We start from the raw sequence: 20000 nt of genomic DNA, 5'->3' as shown, positions 1-20000 counted from the left end.
GCTTTAAGCGGAATCTGGTCTGGAAATATAATAAGATATTCACATTGACGAAGGATATATATGAAGCTAAATATGAAAGAGAAAAAGAAATGTTATTGTGAAATATTGCTTGTGTTCTATAATTTTGACTAATTGATACTGTAAACAAAACCAGAAAAAAATAAAAATCATTTTCGGCATTGAAATTTAAGCACTTTTCCCCCGTTTTTACAAAAAATATATAGAATCATACATTACTGACCTAACTTCATAATAAACTTTGACATCTCTAATTAAATCATTTTCATTCCAACACGAAGCATTATTTTTGTGTGCGTAATAAATTGCAAGCAAGCAGATTAGCCCAGGGTACGAGTCATACTTCTACGATAAACATTCTAGACTACGAACTAATAGACAGCAATTTGTCTTCTATTTACATTGGTTCTAACATATGCCATGCAATACAGAACCTATTGTGTCTTGTTATTACTCTTTTTTCTCTTAATTTTCTGCATGTTTTAACCTTTTTTTGAAGGCAATGGTATAAGTATTGAAAATATTAGTGATATTAGTTCTATCACTACTAACTACAATTGCAGTATTAATCATATAATAAAAAGGGTAGTGATTATGATGACAAGGAAATTAGTAAAGGTAATGTTACTTTAGAAAAAAAAAAAAAAAAGATTGGCGATAAAGACATTCTGATCTGATGTTATATACAGAGGTCAAGGTCAGGCTTACCAGAATATGTTCAGCCTTTACTAAGAACAGACATCTCTCCTTAGCCTCGACCCAAGCCAGGTCAGGTTGATTATTTAAAATTATCTGTCGCGTCAACTGCCTAAGGTCTTTAGCGGCGAATACCATGTAGGATTAAAATTTATATAAACCGCTTAAAAATCTATCAATAAATAATGTTTCTTATAAGTAAAAACCTTTTGACATGGACACACGCAATCACCCCCAAAAGACTCATAATTTCTTTGTAAATACTCATGCTCTCTAAAATGTTACACCACCCAGAGTTCCCCTGATCATCAAGTCATATTTTTAAAGGCCTTTTTATCTCTAAATACGATGCTGTACAAGCCGTTGATTATTAACTAGTACTCACGCATCATAAATCTCAACCTCTCTATCAATTACTGATGCTCATAATTCACTATATGATGTTTTACTTATCATGATTAGTATAGAATCGAGGCTGCAATGTTTACACAAAAAATAACATTAAAACAATAAAATGCAAAAATAAATGTCTCACTATCACCACACTGAGTTGCTTGCCACACACACACACAGTTTCTTTAATTTTCCTTTCTCAAGGTTTCCCAATAACTCCCTTTTCACGTTAGACCGTCTACCCATGGTCTTTGCTTGCTATAAAGTCACAAGTGAACAAGTAAAAAGTCTGACTGCAAGCGAGTCGACAGAGCACAACGAGATACAAATTCACTTGGTTGACTTTATCAGGGCACTGAGGTCTCTGGTGTGTGAACATCTGTGCTTACATAAAAGTTGCCTAATACTAGTTATTATTTGCATTTTATTCAGTGTAATTTAGCCTATAAAATAACCTAATACATCAAATGTCGCGACACATACATTATGGGCGATGCGCGAAAAATATAGGGGTATACATAATATGCTGTATCTTCTTTATTTTTGCATATTTCGCTTCCAAACTTCTGGAACATACAGAGGAATGTTGCCAGAATCACATATATTTTCAGATTTTGTAAAAAATTGGGGTCACTAGTGAGGGATAAGACAAAATGGCTTCCTGGTGCTCTCCCATGTGTGTTTTCCGTGCGTGGCATCTCATATTACTAGGAGAAATTGCTCTCTCCCTGACAACTTACGCAATCACCCCTGGAACATCACATGTCACTCTGGAACCTAACCAGGTTCCAAAGGACAAGAATGGGAATCGTAATGCTTCCCAAGCTCCCAAACCAGGAAATAAGGAGAAAAGTCCTCCTCAATCCATTAAGGAAATCTTACATGGTAAATAAGAAAGCATCTCATAGAGTAAATACCTAGTTGTGAAGACCATTGATGGTGCATCAATCATGGATCTTGATATTTTTGAAGTACATCGGAAGATATGGTAGTCTGATAGTGGAGGTTTCATCACCAGACGAAAGTGACCATCTGCGTGTGATATGCAACATTCCTGGGGCTCAAGTCTCATGTTCTCACAAAACACTCAATCAGTGTAAGGGAATTATCTTTTCCCGAGACCTGATGAGGTATCCTGAGGAGAAACTGTTAGAAGAACTAAAGAATTTTCATGTAGTGGCAGTAAAACGTTTTAAGAAGAAAGTTGATGGTTTGGTACAGTCGACACCAGCTCTCCTTTTAACTTTTGAAACATTAGTCCTTCCTGAATCAGTTAACCTTGAGGTGGTACCAAGCCAACTTAAACCATATGTGCCCAACCCTCTGCGGTGCTTCCACTGACAGGGTTATGGGCATGGAGCCAACTCTTGCTATTTTAAGGAAAATGGACAACCAAGAGTGTGTGCAAAGTGTGGTACAACAGGTCATCAAGGAGATGACAACTGTCCAGGTCCAGTATGCTGTTACCACTACAAGTACATAACCTTCTAAGCAATGTAAAAAGTACAAGTTTGAAAAAAAAAAAAGTATTGGTAATAAGGAGCAAAGAGAAAGTTTTGCAGAAGCAAAGCAACGTACTCGTGTGCTGTTTGCACAGCCGGGTAAGTCCTTTGCTTCGGTTTTAGCCCATCCTCCTTCCCACCATCCTTTACCTTCCAATACTTCTAACACCACACACTCTGCCACTACCTTTGTGTGCTGTGTGGTGCAGCGGTAGCGTTCTCGTCTATTAATCTTGCTGACCTGCGTTCAGATCCCTCGCCGCCAGTGGATGGTAACCCCGGCCATTCCTTGCACACGGGATAGTTTAGAAGCAAAATGAAACAGACAGTATGTCACACCAAGAATATCCATTGTAACAAATGGAATCAAACTAAACTTTAAAAATCAGTCCTCAAATGCTGAAACTGTCTCTGGTGAGTTGTTCCACCAGAAACGGAGAAGGATCTATAGGGAGGGCACAGTGCCATCCACATGGAAAGAAACTATAATCATTCCTGTCCCTAAACCTGCAAGGATGCTTCCATACCAGGGAATTATAGACCAATTCCTCTCACCAGCTGCATCTGCAAGTTGATGGAGAAAATTGTAAACTTCAGGTTGACATGGCTGCTAGAAAAGGAAAACGTGCTGACCCCATATCAATATGGGTTTAGAGAACTGCAATCGACCACAAATGCACTTGTGAGAATGGAAACTGCTATACAAAATTCCTTTGCACGGCGATGTCATATTTTAGCAGTCTTCTTTGACCTTGAATAGGTTTATGATACTACTTGGAAGCATGGCATACTCATGAAGCTGTATGACATTGGTTTAAGAGGAGCATTGCCTACCTTCATACAAAGCTTCCTTGCTGACTGGAAGTTTAGAGTGAGGGTGGGAAACAGCTTCTCTGACCTGGAAGACCAGCTGGAAGGGGTCCCAGAAGGGAATATGTTAAGTGTGACCCTGTTTGCCATTGCTATAAATGACATCATAAAGTGCTGTCTCATGTAGTCTGTATGTGGATGACTTTACACTGTACTGCTCAGGAGGAAGATTACAGGTTATGCAATGGGCAACATACCATGGGTTAAAATTTTCTCCAAGCAAGACTATGGCAATGCATTTCCACAAACGAGGAAAGTTCCATCCTTCCCTCTATTTAGAAGCAAACCCACCTGATTTTGTCCAAGAGGCAAAGTACCTGGGTCTAATTTTTGACTCAAGGCTCACATGGGTACCTCACATTAAACAGTTAAAGGTGAAAGCTACAAAAGCACTTGGTATTTTGCGGGTTCTTTCACACCTATCTTGGTGTGCAGACCGCACAACACTTCTGCGACTTTATCGAGCACTTATTCGTAGTAAACATGACTATGGATGTGAGGCTTATTCATCTGCAACTCCCACTGTTGTCAGGATGTTGGACTCGGTTCATAATGAAGCTCTTAGAATCTTCACCTGTGGAGTCCCTGTATGCTGAGAGTGAACCTGATTTACTACACGATACTACAAAGGATTCCAGGATCTTTTACATCCAGATTAGGAGGTAGGAGAATGAGTAATCTTGAGGAACAACTTAATTTAAATCTCACAAAGGTTCTGGCTGTTGGAAGTTCCCAAGTCCCCTCTTAGACTAATCAAGTCAAGCTGGATTTGGTCAGAATTGGGAAAGGGGAGAGATCCAAAGCAGAAGTCAGAGATATTTCTTCAACACACTTCTAAGTACCAAGGATCATATGCAATATATACAGATGGTTCGAAATCTGAAAATGGTGTGGGCTTTGCAGCAGTGAGCAGAGAGACTGCATTTAGCAGTCTTTCTCGATCAGCCTCGATTTTCACCGCAGAGTCACATGCCATTCTTGCAGCAGTCAAGATGACTAGAGATCTTACAAACCATTCCGTTGTAATAAATTGTGACTCGTAGTGCCTTGTAAGCAATCAAGAGCTTAAACTCATCACATCCAGTGGTGAGGGAGGTTCAAGATTGGCTTGCACTGATGTCAGCACATAAAAAGATAACTGTGTTAGATGGCAGCACATGTTGATATCAGTGGGCATGAGCGAGCTGATCGGAAGGCCAAGGCAGCTGCCGCTCAGCCCTGTGATGCTCGTTTTCCTCTCCCACACACTGACTTGAAACCCAGCATCAGGAGTTGTGTTCGTGATATATGGAGGGAACAATGGAGGCATACCTCTAGAAACAAACTGCGAGAGATTAAAGATGAACTGGCAGTTGGGTGACCAGCTTCCATCCCAACCGACAAATAGAAGTTGTGTGACAGATTCTTAGCCTTGTTAATACAAGACTGATTCATGGGCCGATGATGACTAAAAGTGAAGCATGCAGTGAGGAATGCCAAGAGCCATTAACGGTCGCACATGTGGTGGAAAGATGTGCAACATTCTCAGACCAAAGACGAAGGTACTTGTCTCCTCCATATACACTGAAAAATGTATTGGGGGAGGATTGTGACACAGGTCTTATTATTTTCCTTAGGGAAACTAATATTTTCAATAAAATTTTATTATGCAAAATGTTTATGCAATAATGTTATACATTTAGAGCAGAATGTTTATGGTTTTATTTTTAATATAATATTTATTGTTATTTATTACATTTATTGATAGATTTTCAAAGTTTTAAATATTTTAATATTTCAGTCTAACAAGGTGTTGACGCGGCAGATAATTTTAAATAATCAATCAGTCAGGCTGTAGGAGCTTAGACATCAGCCAGGTCTGCTACTGCAACACAAAACCATGTGAGGGGGATACATTAGAGACATTCCCCAAGATTGCTCTTCTTAATACCCAAGAGCCTCACATGTCAGTGTAGGGGTCCTACTCACCTTGGCCACTGTATCGCTGGTGGATAGAATCAAATGGTGTGTCGATGGCACAACTACTACGCTCATGGATGCTGGCCCAATATCACAACCAAATCCTAGATGGAAAACAGACAAGGCCAACTGGCAAGCCTTTCAGAATGCCTTGGCCCACTGTCTTAGAGGCAATAAACCCCCACAGAGTGAAAATGTGGAAGTGCTTGAAGCCAGACTTATCAATGCTATAAATTAAACATCCTCACAGACCATATCTATAACTCGGCCTTGGTCTAGGAGTTACAAAGATGCCTGGTACTTCAATGATAAGATTATGGAGGTCAACACACAGTGAACATGTGCAGTAAACAATTCTGAAGGCAAAGAACTCCTGACAATTTAGCCCTCCTAAGGAAGGTTGTCAGGGATGCCAAGCAAACTACCAAAAGAATCGGGCAGTAAAAACGGCTGGAATGGAGTCCTTTGACCACCGAACCACCCTTACAGAACCGTGGCAACGGGTCAGGCGAGCTACCAGCTGGTCAGCCCCGAGGCACGAGTTGTCTGCAAAAACAAGCAGCAACAGTCTGCCAGCCGAACTGAGGGCAAACCAAGAATGCCTACTACCAGGCAGACTTGCTCATATCTGAGAAAGGGCAGCCAAACCCAATAACTCAGATGCTATCTTTTCTCTGAGGGAACTAAGAAAAACCTCGTTCAGTCCCGGGACTGGCAGGTGAGTTTGCATTCCTGCAACTCATCAACAAGTCCTGGGAAATTTCCACTCTGCCCCAGAGCTGGAAGAGGGCTAACATAGTTCTCCTCCCAAAACCAAAGGAGCCAGGGAAGTACTGCCCCATCTCTCTCCTGGTACCCCACATGAACACCTCCGTTGTTCACAAAGGGCATGAGCACAGCACACTGCATAGCCACACTCATATGTACAATTAGCACTGTCACATCTGTGGTAGTATTCCTAGACCTGGAGAAGGCTTTTGAATTAGCAAGTCCTCTTGCTATTCAGGAGACCCTGATCCAGAAGGGAATCAGAGGAAAACTCTTAGCCTGGAGCATCTATCACATGCAACTAGAAAATGGAATGTAGGAGCTAGACATAAAGAACTAAGATCATATTACCTCCTGACCACTATGCTTACCATAGCGCAAAGGATTCTTGCTCAAGGTAGAAGAATATTCAGCAACATAGGCCGGATGGTACTCAAATGGCTGAGCCACTGTCACTCTGATACAATCAGTAGAGATGCCGAAGTAATTTTTCACAGAATCAGACTAGGATACCAATGCGCAAGGCAAATCATACAAAAATTTACCATACAGACAGGTGTTGCAAACATTGTAAGCACACACAATTTCTAAAACAAGGACCCCCCACAACAGCCGCCAGGCTGGTAGAGAGATTATGCCGCGTGCTTACATCGTGGCGGCAGGAGCACCTGATAGCAATCCCGCCACCAGGGTAAGTCTCGAGTGTCAGAGAACAAAATGGAACAGCCATTAATAGCTGACACAGACCGGGCCATATGTATATATATATATATATATATATATATATATATATATATATATATATATATATATATATGGAAGGCCCAGGCGAAGCTAGATCTTCGCAAATCTCAATGAACATTTTGAGTGCAATACACTTGCGAAACTTGCCGTATGGTGTTCAATAATTTTCAGTATATATGTTATGAAAGTCCCTCCAACCCTTTGTTGGGCATGTTTAAGTTTATTATATTTTTTTCTAATATAAAACATAAAAAGTTGAGAGGAAACATATGTGATAACTTTCTAAAGACCGTTATAAACGTTGGGAATTATTGAAATGATTACAGGAATCTTTATACACGAACTTCATAGCGGAGACATCATATTCGTCGCTTTAATTCTAAGAAGTCATTCGTATGTTTATAACCAGAAATATATTTGTCAGTGAAGTGAAGAGACAAGAAAAAACACACATCCTGAGTCCCAAAATTCACCGTATCTTCCACAATAAGACAAGCCAAATATGCGTAGCCAGAAACTACGAAACCTGAACCCTCGGAATTGGGGATACGCACTCAGCGTCGTGCTGCTGCTTCGTGAACCCGAACCCGAACACAATCCCAAATGTTCGGGTTTAGGATGGACTAGGGATATGGCCCTCAATCTCGGGGGCGGGGATTCGAGCTCCACGTTGAGCGCTCTATTTAGTCCACCAGGTTGGGCCTGGTTTGGCCATTGATAAAACCTGATGAATGATTGCTAGATACAAATTATTTTTTATAACAATAATAGTTTAAAAAATCGAAGATGCAAAGTAATCAGTAGCATGTGAATGAACCATCAAAAAGGTAGGATAAATGAAACTGGTTCGGAGAGAGAAAACAAGGTCATCTATCACAGCACATGCAGCTAGAAAATGGAATGTAGGAGCTGGAGAGAGAGAGAGAAAACGTGGAGAAACAGCAGGGGGACCTGCAATGTGGGGCGAAGGAGAAGAGGGACGGAGAGAGTGATAGAAAGGGAGAATTAAAGTGAATGGATGTGAAGAGATAAAACTACAATTAAATGCATATACCATCATGCACATGCATGTATTTGTGTGGATACACACTCATATAATACACAGACGAAAGTATATCCACTCACCTGTTCATATTCGAACACAGACCACGCAGATATTTGTACACACGCAGTTACACAGAAGCACACACTAATGATTAAAATAAGCAAGCAGTTGACAAGAGACTGCGGAGAACTTTCCTTCCTCCGCATGTGCTTGGCAATTAGAGAATCCTCCAACGACTTGGGCAGTACTGTTTAGGACCATACAACCGTCCCTGAATAAAGATATGAAGGGGTGCAGGAAGCATAAGTACAGTTTCATACAATTATTGCAGTAAATAATGATAATTAATAAATAAATAACGTATTCACGTCGTGTCGGTAAGACAATGCCAGTTTATTAGGACCTTTAGAAGGGGCAGATGATACTATTGAACTTCGTCAAAGATAATCCGTACACAGAAGCAGATAAAGTCAACAAAAACAATAAAAAACGAAGGTCTGCTATTCTTTGCTGTAGTAGCACGCCCTAAGTCATAACTTTACGTTAAGCTTCCAAGACTACGAGGAAGTGAATCAGAAAATACTTCTTATATCTGCCATTGTCATAATACTAGTGTAACCATTTTCTTATATCTAAATGTCTCCCACAGAAATAATGGAATACGCAGTGTTTTTCTTTCTCTTGTAATTTGTGTCTCTTCCCTTTTCTTTCTGTTTTGATATATATTGACATTATAATGACAGCTATCATATTGGTATATAAACGACCATGGAAATATTACTACTATTTTGCCGAATTGTGTTTACAGAAATAATCGATTAGCAAGAACAATAAAGGTGACGATTATGAAAAATTATGATACTGATAGATTATTCCCAAATAGTAGTAGTAAAGATTTGGTAAATATTATTGACTGCAAACCTTACGATTCAGTAAGCCCGGCTAGCTCAGTCGGTAGAGCACGAGACTCTTAATCTCGGGGTCGTGGGTTCGAGCCCCACGTTGGGCGCTCTATTTAGTCGACCAGACGTTTAATTGGGCCAGCCGTTCACGAATTGGATACAAATTGGGCCTGATGAGGTACATTCACAAGGATGGTAGGGATGGTTTTGAAAAGAATTCACAAACTCTAGGGTAGGGATATTGCAAAGGGAGAGTAGGGGCATACGGTAAGATAATATGTGTTAAAATGAAATGAGGCAAAGTAAAAAGTTAAGATAAGGCTAGGATAGGTAAGATGGAAGAAAAATTAAATATCTGAATAAAGAAAGTGTGTTGGACAGACAGGGATGTAAAGAGTAATGCATAGATGAATGGGAAAGAGAAACTGATGAGCAAAAAGGGAGGCAATATACAGAGAACATAAATGAAAGTAAAAGGGAGAGAAAAGGAAACGATATTGAGAGAAGAAAGGAGAAACTGAGAAGAGGAAGGAGGAAAAGAGTGAGAGGTAGGAGAATAAAGAGATTGAGAGGAGTAAGAAGGAGACAGTGAGAGGGGTAAGGAGGAGGTGGAGAGTGAGAGAAAAAAAAATAGTGAGAGAGGAAATGGGAAAGACACACACAGGCATCTGTTTGTCCCTTGATAAAAACTAACTAATAAGTGTATTGCTGGGAATGAATAGTTCTACAAAGAGGAGTAAATGAAGGTCAAAGTAAAAATTACTATACTTTTATTTGATTAATAATTATAATTTCATTAAAGTTCTCGACCATATGCGTATGTGCTGTGTTGTTGAACAAATGTTTCAGATGAAGGGTATGTATAGACAACGTAACATACATATACTGTACATTTTATACACAACGACGAGACGGAAGATCCTGAAATAAAGAACTACAATATACCTGCCTCAGTAAAGCGTCGAGGTCACCGAGGTCACATGAGATTCTATGGTGTGCACAGTGGAGAAGTACAAACTCAGTCAAAACTCAGTCAAGACCTTCATTAGCCAACGTATTCCAAAGTCTCTAAAGAATTTGATTTCGGAATGCGACTGCTAGCTTGTTATTTATCACGCTAAAGCTTAAGAAAAAACGTTTTGTCTCGTACTTTGCCATATTTTATTGTACATTTTGAGTAAGACATTATTAAACGCTAATGTGGACTATGATCATTTCGTAGATGTAATATAATATATTTAAGGAATTAACTTTACATGTCATTATAAAACTATTTTCAATACTGTAGTGGAAGTATTTTAAGCTTTACCATCCAATGTAGATTTAGCGATGAACGGCTGAAAAAAAACAATAGGTTCTCAGTTTCTTTTCTATAATAACAGCACAGTTCACCATGATCCTCTATTATACATCGAATTGCTAACAAATTTCATAAACATAAATTGAACAATTGAGTGGAATTGTTGAAACAGCCTGCTTGGCCAAGGATTTGCGGTTCACATTAACGGTTTCATGTTTACAACTTTCAGTGGAAATTACCTAAACTCAATATATTGAGTTTAGGTAATATATTGGTTAAGATATATCTTATTATTTTGAAATCAGTAATATAGATCTACTACTACTAACTGTATTTGGAAATGGTAATGATTATGAAAAAGAAAACAGTAATGATTTTGTCATTTCAGAAAATAGTAAGATCAATCATAGTCATTCTGACTATTATATAGTAGCAAGTTTCTTCAGGTGCGAGAAATAAGCTATCAGCGGGAACTTGGGTGATTCACTTACTTCTATTTAAACTACTGAACGCAAAAGCAAACCTTTGCGATATATATTTTATAATACAAGCCCGGCTAGCTCAGTCGGTAGAGCACGAGACTCTTAATCTCGGGGTCGTGGGTTCGAGCCCCACGTTGGGCGCTCTATTTAGTCCTCCAGATCTAACTTTGGGCCATCCCCACTATCCGCAGGCACCTGCTCGTCTAATAATAAAACCCGACTTTAAAAATAATAGATTGTAGGTGTGCAAAATTAAATGATCATGTAAAAGATAATATGTATATATATATATATATATATATATATATATATTTTTTTTTTTTTTTTTTTTTTTTAAGAAGTAGTTAGGCTTCCCTGCAAATCGTTGGGATTGTGTATATATTTTTTTATTTACTTGCAAATTTAGCTTGTTTCTTCTTGCGTAATTTAGGTTGGTCTTTTTCTCTCACACACACTATATATACACACATATATAAATAAGTACCATAAATATGTATATACTTATCTATATATATGCATCCAAGTACTTCCAAGGTCAATCATTTGGCGCTCCATAAAATCCCCAGTTCCTCCTCGGTCACTCATGCCCTTATACCAAACTTACAGCTTCGTCTATAACGTCCGCCCTTAGATTAACTGCGAATTGGCCTTCCCGCCATATATATATCTACACACACACACACACACACACACACACACACACATATATATATACACACATATGTAGGTATGTTATACATACATACATGTGCATATACACAAATATATACAGGTATGTATACACACACACACACACATATATATATATATATATATATATATATATATATATATAATGTACAGGTATGTATATATAGCTGTGTATATGTTATCTATTTATCAATCTCTATATATTAGTATATGTAAATATATATACATACATACATACATACACATACACACACACACACACACACACACACACACACACATAAATATATGTGTGTGTGAATTTTCTTCATATAAGCTCAGCTACCTTACAGAGCAGGAGACTCTTAATGGGTGTTCTGTTTGTAAGGTAACAGTGACACAGCACTGTTACGTTATGCCTGATACAGGGACAACTCCAGGTCAGTGTCCCTTGGAGACCTGATCTTCCAAAGCGAGATGAGCGAGGGGGTCCAGGTCACGACACTCGCATACTAGAGAAAGCAAGTTCAATATATGAAATGATAATATTCGTTTTACTTCATTATTACTCCACTTAAACAGGTACGTAGCTAATTATCTTCAGCCATTCATGAGCACTTTATATCCACCAGTACCTTGCATTGGACTATTGGCATCGCTAATTAGCCGAGGGAAAAGATGAACACCAATGCGCTGCTTGCAAATTTTAGTCCTAGCACCTAGCTTACATACTTGCACCAGTCACTAAAGCCTAAAATATATACATTGGTGAGTTCCATGTAAACTACACAGTACTAACCGTGTGACCTTACTTTGTGGGATAAAAAGCAGCGGGTTCAGAGCAGTGAGGAGGCGAGACCAAATCTGCCGGTACCCTCAAAGTATCTGTCCACTGGCCAGGATATTGGCTACTGTCTCGCCAACATGGATACCCATGAGTGGATGCATTATCACGGTTTATGACGTCCTTGATGACATGGCAAACCACTAGCATGGCTTCACTAGCAGACGCCATCCAGTTGTTACTAAAATTGGTCTATTAATTACAATTCATTATATGTGACACAATCCTCCTGGTAAGATAGTGTCCTCACATAAATCACTGGGTATGAGAGTAGCAATAAAGGTCTTTTAGCATGTACGTAGTTAAGTCCACGTATATCACTTACGGGCTGCACCCCGCATTGCTACCACGAGGGATAAGTATAATTTAGGTTCACAAAAATACGTGATACATGAAAGTTGCGTTGCGCTTTTTTCCGTTGGGTTCATTAAATGACTCGTACCATGGACTCGTTATACCAAAGGGGGGGGGGGGGTATGACAAAGAGTGGGTGAATATTCCCACTACATGTTTAGTCCGCCAGCCGGTCATCATTCGCAGGCCTGTTTGGCCATTGGTAAAACTTGACGAAAAGCTCGTCGTGGTAGAGCCTGCAACTAGTAGATTCAAATTAATTTACGTCGCATTTAACAGGTATTGCATACGAAGCTGATGCGCATAAATAGTAAAGTGAAAAATACACTCGTTTACTCATATCATTTCAAAGATGCCAAATAATCAACATGCAAGGGAACAAGCGAGAAAGCAAAATAAATGAAATGGCTTGGAGAGGGAGAACAATGAGAGGAAGATAGAGGGGGAAAGAAAAAAAAAAGTGGAGAAACAGCTTGCAGAAATACAATGTAGGGCGAAGATGGAGAATTAATGTACCTGTAAATAGAGAGAACGAGAAAGTCAAGAAAAACAATATAACAACAATTACATGCACAGGTAATCATATGCTCATGCTTGTGTTGATATGCACACGTAAACGTACCCATATAATTGTAGCACACACATACACAAGCAAGTATATTCATAAGCACATTTATTTAGACGCACATGCATACATATTATCGCGTACGCACGCACAGACACATATATTTATATCTGGAAAGTGTGGACACAGGTCACACACATATACGCTCACAGACAGCTACACATAGGCAAACACTTATATTTGCAGTAAACAAGTATTTTACATGAAACTTTGGTGGAGGATATATATGTATATTTTTTTCAGCACATCATTTGTTAGACCTTATTGCCCTATCTGAATGCGACCTCCTTGCTCTGGGGCGGAGTCGGAGATCCAGGGGCACGGTGGCTTGGCTTCCTAAGGGCCTGTAAAAGATCTCGCGACGTTTAGTGAGGAGATATAGTAGCTTAATTTGAATACGAGTTAAACCTCAAGAAAATTTCAATAAATTAAGTATTATTATTCGGCTGGAAGATAATGGTTATCATTATAATACTGATATTTATAACAAACTATTGCAGTTAATACGAGTCCCACTTCTCTCAGAAAAGGGATAGATGATACTACTGAATTTCGTCAAAAAGGATCCGTATATAAAGACAGATGAAATAGATGATAACAGAATAAAAGGCAAAGGTCTGCTATTCCTTCTTGTAGTAGCATATCCAAAGTCATAACTTTACGATAAACTTCAAAGACTACGGAGTGAATCAGAATAATTATTTTTATATCTAAATTGGTTTCTACAGAAATCACGCAATATGGCTCGGTTTAAATTTTCTTTCTTCTGTGTGTGTGTATGATAGAATAACCACAAGCTTATTATGACAGAAAGCATAAAAAATTAAAACCCGTTATGGTAATATCACTGTTGCGCCGAATAACGGTTAATTTACAGTTATAATCGATTCGTAATTATGATCAAAACCAGTTAGGATGAGGGCGATTGCGATTGTAAAAATAATGTTATCAGAGTTAATGTTTTATTTTCAAAAAAATAACAGCTCAGGCTTGGGGAATACAGCTGATTACAAAATATACCTCTCTATAAGCCCGGCTAGCTCAGTCGGTAGAGCACGAGACTCTTAATCTCGGGGTCGTGGGTTCGAGCCCCACGTTGGGCGCTCTATTTAGTCAGCAAGCTGCTTACTAATCCGCACAGTGTACTCTAACTGTACGTGTAAACAATTTCGTACGGATACTTCCATAGTGGAGATATCAATTCAAATCATAAGCTCTATACGAAAAAAAACTCTAACTTATAATGTAAGTCACAGGTTTCTTATTTTTTGCTACCAGAATGCAAAATTCAGGTGGGATCTGTTAAAAAATCTTATCTCGGAGTGCGACTACTAGTTAATGGTTAAAATGTATAGCTAAGACAATGAAACTATAATTGATCTGTGATAAACTTTGCACTTTATCTATATTTTGACATGTCAAACAATGATGCAATAATGCAGATGCATATACAATTATATATTGTTAGTATCAACAATACCGCATTATTATAAACACATTTCAAGTGCAATATACAAAGGATTTAATATCTGCAGTAGCTTGGAACAATGTATAAGGGGGTATGAATGAAAATGAGTCTTCCCAGCGAGTTGTACCGTATTTGATCTGTTTTGACTATATCTTCATCAGAAATACACGTATATATGCGCTGTAAAAATAACCATTCTTATTCATACTTTTTTTGCAATGACTACTATTCACCGTTCAGCTTGGAACCAGCTTTGCCATCCGCTGTATATTTAACTGAAAAATAGTCCTCACTCAAAAACGTTTGATTTAATGTTCAAAGAAAGTCAAATCTTAATTGGAGTAATAACAGCATTATTTCAATATGTCCCATTTATATACATCAAATTTCGAATAAGAGGGTATTAGGTTTCAAATAATGCGTGAAATGGATGAATCAATTAGATGAAATTGCTAAGGCAGTAAAAATGACTTTAAACTCAATGTAGTGCTCAGGCTATTAGTTACAGATTCCTTCTCTTATCTATTAGAATGCACAAGCCAGAAAATATCAAGCTACGGACATATTCGCAGACCCACTGTTTTAAGCGAAGTCTGGTCTGGAAATATGGCAAGTTATTCACATTGGCGAAGGACTTGTATGAAGCAAAATATGAAAGAGAAAAAGAAATGTTAATTGTGATACATTGCTTGTGTTCTATACTTTTGACTAATGATATTGTAAAAAACGACTCATTTTTGGCATGGGTATTTAAGTATTTTTTTTATTTTTAACAAAAGTAAATCTAATCACATATTATTGGCCTAACTATTCTCATCAGGACTAGTATCTTTATGATAACCTTTGTGATCTTTAAAGCAATCATCATGTGCAGCATTATTTATGCGTGCGAAATATATTTCAAGCAAACAGACTATAGCCCAGGGTACGAGTCATAATTCTACGGTAAGCATCGAAGACTACTAAAAGAGAGCAATTCATATATCAATTTGTCTTCCAATTAAATTGGTTCTAACAGAAGCCACGCTTTACGGAACCTATATGAAACGAGTGTCTTTTATTATTACTGCTTTTTCTCTTAATTTGCCATATCTTTTTTTTATTTATCCCTTTTAAGGCAATGATATAGGTATTGCAAATAATACTAACTACACTTACAATATTAAACATATAATAGAAACGGTAGTGATTATACTGAAGAAATTAGCAATGGTAATGTTACTTCAGAAAAAAAGGGAAGGCTTGGCGATAAAGACCTGATTTGATGTTACATGCAGACGTCAAGGTCAGGCTAACCAAAACAGACATCTCTCCTTAGCCTCGACCCAAGCCAGGTCAGGCTGGACTGATTATTTAAAATGATCTGCCGCGTCAACAGCTAAGCTCATTAGCGGCGAATACCTTGTGGGGTTAAAATATTAAAATATATCTACCAGTAGATAATGTGTCTTATAAGTAAAATGCTGTTGCCCTGTACACACATCACGCTGTTACCTCTTCAGCCTCGCCCTCAGGAGACGCACCAACAGTTCCTCTTGGTCTCAAAAGTGTAATCTGTTAGAATACAAATATAAGAGCAAAGTTTGTCACGGAACAATTGCAATTTTATTTGGCTTAACCGTAACTAAGCATTTGCTAGTAATGGCATTCCGAGATGAGACTTTTTAAACAGATCAGATGATTTTTTTACATTTTAATAGAAAATATAAGAAGCTTGATACTAAGAGTTAAAGACATTTTCGTCAGGAGCCTATACTATGATCCGACATGTGCAATATGGAAATATCCGTGCGATAGTGACTAAAGAGAGCGCCCAACGTGGGGCTCGAACCCACGACCCCGAGATTAAGAGTCTCGTGCTCTACCGACTGAGCTAGCCGGGCTTGATATTATAATTGCAGTCAGTTGTATTTTCAGGCCTGAACTGTTATTTTTCGAAAAAAAAAACTTTTTTAGCATCGTAATCATTCTCACTCTAACTGGTTTTGATTATAATTACTAATCGATTATAACTGTAAATAACCACCATTTGGCGTAAGAGTGACATTACCATAATAGTTTTTAAATTAATATGCTGTCATAAAAAAGTAGTGGTTTTTCAAACATACACAAACGGGAGAAGAAAGACAATTTAAGACGAGCCACGTTGCATGATTTCTACAGGAACCAATTTAGATATAAGAATCATTCTGATTCACTCCGTGGTCTTTGAAGTTTATCGTAAAGTTATGACTTAGAATGTGCTACTACAGGAAGGAATTGCAGATCTTTGCCTGTTATTCTCTTATCATCTATTTTATCTATCTGTGTACGGATTCCGTTCGACGAAATTCAGTAGTATCATCTATCCCTTTGCTGAGAGAATCGGGACTGCAATATTAAAATGATAACCGTTACATTTCAGTCGAATAATAAGACTTCGTTTAATGGAACTTTGCTTAACTTGTGATAAAATCAAGCTACAATATCTGATCATTTACGTCTTGCAAATCTGCAGTGCAGCTGACATCACAGCGACGTGCAGCGTGCGATTCATATAGGAAGCTTCGGGTTAATATAGTCTAACAAATACTGTTCTGAACATATATATATATATATATATATATATATATATATATATATATATATTCTCCACCGTAGTTTTATGTAAAATGCTTGTTTACTGCAAGTAGTATGCCTATGTATAGCTATCTGTGAGCGAATATATGGCCCGTGTCCACACTGTCCAGATATAAATAAATGTGTATGTGCGTGTGCACGCGCGAACTTGTATACATGTGCGTCTAAATAAGTGTGCTTATTGTTATACTTGCTTGTGTGCTATAATTATATAAGAGTATGTTCATGTGCGCATATCAACACATGCATGTGCATGAACCTGTTCATGTTACTGTTGTTATGTTACTTTGATTTTTTTTTGTTTTATTATTATTTTTTTTTGTTTTACTGTTTATATATCATACATTTTATATTTACATATACACATACAGTATATATATATATATATATATATATATATATATATATATATATATTCAATATATATATACACATTATATATGCAAATATACATTACATTACATATACATGGAAGTTCGTTTTTATTTTTTACACTGGAGCACGCCGAAATACATAAATACAAACATGTGTTCATATTCATATATTTATGTAGATATACACGTGTTTACTCTTAACTATTGATCATTTATGTTCACATAATTCACCTCGCTATTCTTTATTCATGGCTATTCTTTATTCATTCATAATTCACTTCGCTATTCTTTATTCATTATTCTTTATTCATTAATTCACCTCGTTATTCTTTATTCTTTATTCTCCTGTAGTTTGCATAGGGCAATGGTATAAAGAAACTAAGAATCGAAGAGTTAAACAAAACACCATCCAGTAAAAAGAATTGTTAGTATAGGAAAGACTATCATAATACATATGAAATATCCCATTTACTCTATTATAAACAACGAAATGTACGTTGTACGGCAAGTGACCTGCCTGGGTAAGGCTGGGTACGACGACGTTTAGTGGAACGTGACACTACGTGATTCCAGACAAACGACAAAGAAAGTAAAACTAAAAGCAAGTTTGTTGGCTCTATGGTAGTTTATATGATTTTATTTTCATCATGCCTCCAAAATACGTTTAATATGAGACAGAAAAAAAATGGTTTTCACTACTTAAAATGTGGAGTTTAACACAAAGTCGGGGCTACAGGTTTCACATTAGATTTTGGAAAATTAGGGTAAAATATAAGAAGAAATCTAATCTAAGGCGAAATGGCGTAAATCAGGTGTGAACCAGGTATGTTGCAAAATGGCGGGATTCTCCTAAGACTATCTATCCGTACTATAACAGTAGTTACTATGTCCATTACATCATTTCGTAGGGTGCACTAATTTCGAAAGCAAGCCCGGCTAGCTCAGTCGGTAGAGCACGAGACTCTTAATCTCGGGGTCGTGGGTTCGAGCCCCACGTTGGGCGCTCTATTTAGTCCAATAAATAAGTAAATAAGCTCTATTTTAGCCAGCCGCTCACCATCCGCAGACACCTGTTTGGCCACTGATAAAACCTGATGAAAAATCATTAGATACAAATTAATTTACGTCATAATAATAGTTTTTAAAATTCTGTATTAAAATACCCAACCAGATACAGAAAGACGATTTGGTTAAGCATGCCAATGAATCTTTTACGTAACTGGTAAAGTGAAATACAACAGTTTACTTGCGTCATTTCTTGCTTGCTGGCTCTTCGTTTGCAAATAATAAACGGTAGAGTTTTCGAAGATGCAAAATAACCAATAGCATATGACTGAACCATCCAGAAGGAAGAATAAATTTAATTGGGGGAAAAACAGTGAAGGAGATGGAAAGAGAGAAAACGTGGAGAAATACAACAAGAGGAAATGCAATGTGGTACGAAGGAGGAGAGGGGCGGGGAGCGTGAGAGAAAGGGAGAATTCAAATTAATAAATGTAAAGAGATAAAAATACAATTACATGCATAGGTAATCATGCACATGCGTGCGTTGATATGCATAAATGAACATACTCATATGTAGCACACATCACAGAAGTATATCCACACACACACCTATTTTTATCTGAACACAGACCACGCATATACTTGCACACAGACAGTTACACAGAAGCACACACTAATTATTAAAATAAACAAGCATTTGACTTCTGCGGAGAAATTTCCTTCCTGAATCGCGTCAGACTATGAAATAATATAATATTGCAGTCAGTGTGAGTCTTGCTTCTTTAAATAAAGGGGCAGATAATACTACTGAACTTCGTCAAAGAGAATCCATACTCAAAGGCAGATTAAATCAACAATAATAAAAAAACGGTCTGCTATTCTTTGTTGTAGTACCACGCTTTAAGTCATAACTTTACGATAAGCTTTTAATACTACGACGAAGTGAATCAAAAAATATTTATATAAAAATTTGCTCCTACAGAAATCATGCAATACACAATGTCTTTCTCGTGTTATCTGTCTCTCTTCCCTTTTCTTTTTGTTTTAATATATATTGGCATTGTAATAAAAACATTGTTGTATAAACCATCATGGCAATCCTTTTTCACTGAATTATATTTACAGAAATAATTGATTAGCAAGAACAAAGGTATGACGTTTGTGAAAAATGTTACTACTGATGGATTATTTCAGAATAGTAGTAAAGGCTTGGTAAATACTATTGACTGCAAACCTTACAATTCAGTAAGCCCGGCTAGCTCAGTCGGTAGAGCACGAGACTCTTAATCTCGGGGTCGTGGGTTCGAGCCCCACGTTGGGCGCTCTATTTAGTCCGCCAGACGTATATTTGGCCCATCCGCTC

General features: G+C 37.7%; 6 non-coding genes across 6 annotated transcripts; 5 read left to right on the top strand and 1 right to left on the bottom strand.

Moving 5' to 3' along the window:
- Positions 1 to 8931: 8931 nt before the first annotated feature.
- Trnak-cuu lies at positions 8932 to 9004 on the top strand. Its single transcript has one exon. It is a non-coding gene; the product is annotated as a tRNA-Lys (tRNA).
- Positions 9005 to 10747: 1743 nt separating this feature from the next.
- Trnak-cuu lies at positions 10748 to 10820 on the top strand. Its single transcript has one exon. It is a non-coding gene; the product is annotated as a tRNA-Lys (tRNA).
- A 3381-nt stretch (positions 10821 to 14201) lies between these two features.
- Positions 14202 to 14274, top strand: Trnak-cuu. The gene has a single exon. It is a non-coding gene; the product is annotated as a tRNA-Lys (tRNA).
- A 2175-nt stretch (positions 14275 to 16449) lies between these two features.
- Positions 16450 to 16522, bottom strand: Trnak-cuu. Its single transcript has one exon. It is a non-coding gene; the product is annotated as a tRNA-Lys (tRNA).
- Positions 16523 to 18562: 2040 nt separating this feature from the next.
- Trnak-cuu lies at positions 18563 to 18635 on the top strand. Its single transcript has one exon. It is a non-coding gene; the product is annotated as a tRNA-Lys (tRNA).
- A 1251-nt stretch (positions 18636 to 19886) lies between these two features.
- On the top strand, positions 19887 to 19959 carry Trnak-cuu. The gene has a single exon. It is a non-coding gene; the product is annotated as a tRNA-Lys (tRNA).
- Positions 19960 to 20000: the final 41 nt, after the last annotated feature.

Source organism: Penaeus chinensis, chromosome 13 (genome assembly GCF_019202785.1).
Source record: "Penaeus chinensis breed Huanghai No. 1 chromosome 13, ASM1920278v2, whole genome shotgun sequence".
NCBI classification, from domain to species: Eukaryota; Metazoa; Arthropoda; class Malacostraca; order Decapoda; family Penaeidae; genus Penaeus; species Penaeus chinensis.
The sequence above is the reverse complement of the archived record's forward strand: the minus strand, read 5'-3'. Positions and strand labels throughout refer to the sequence as shown.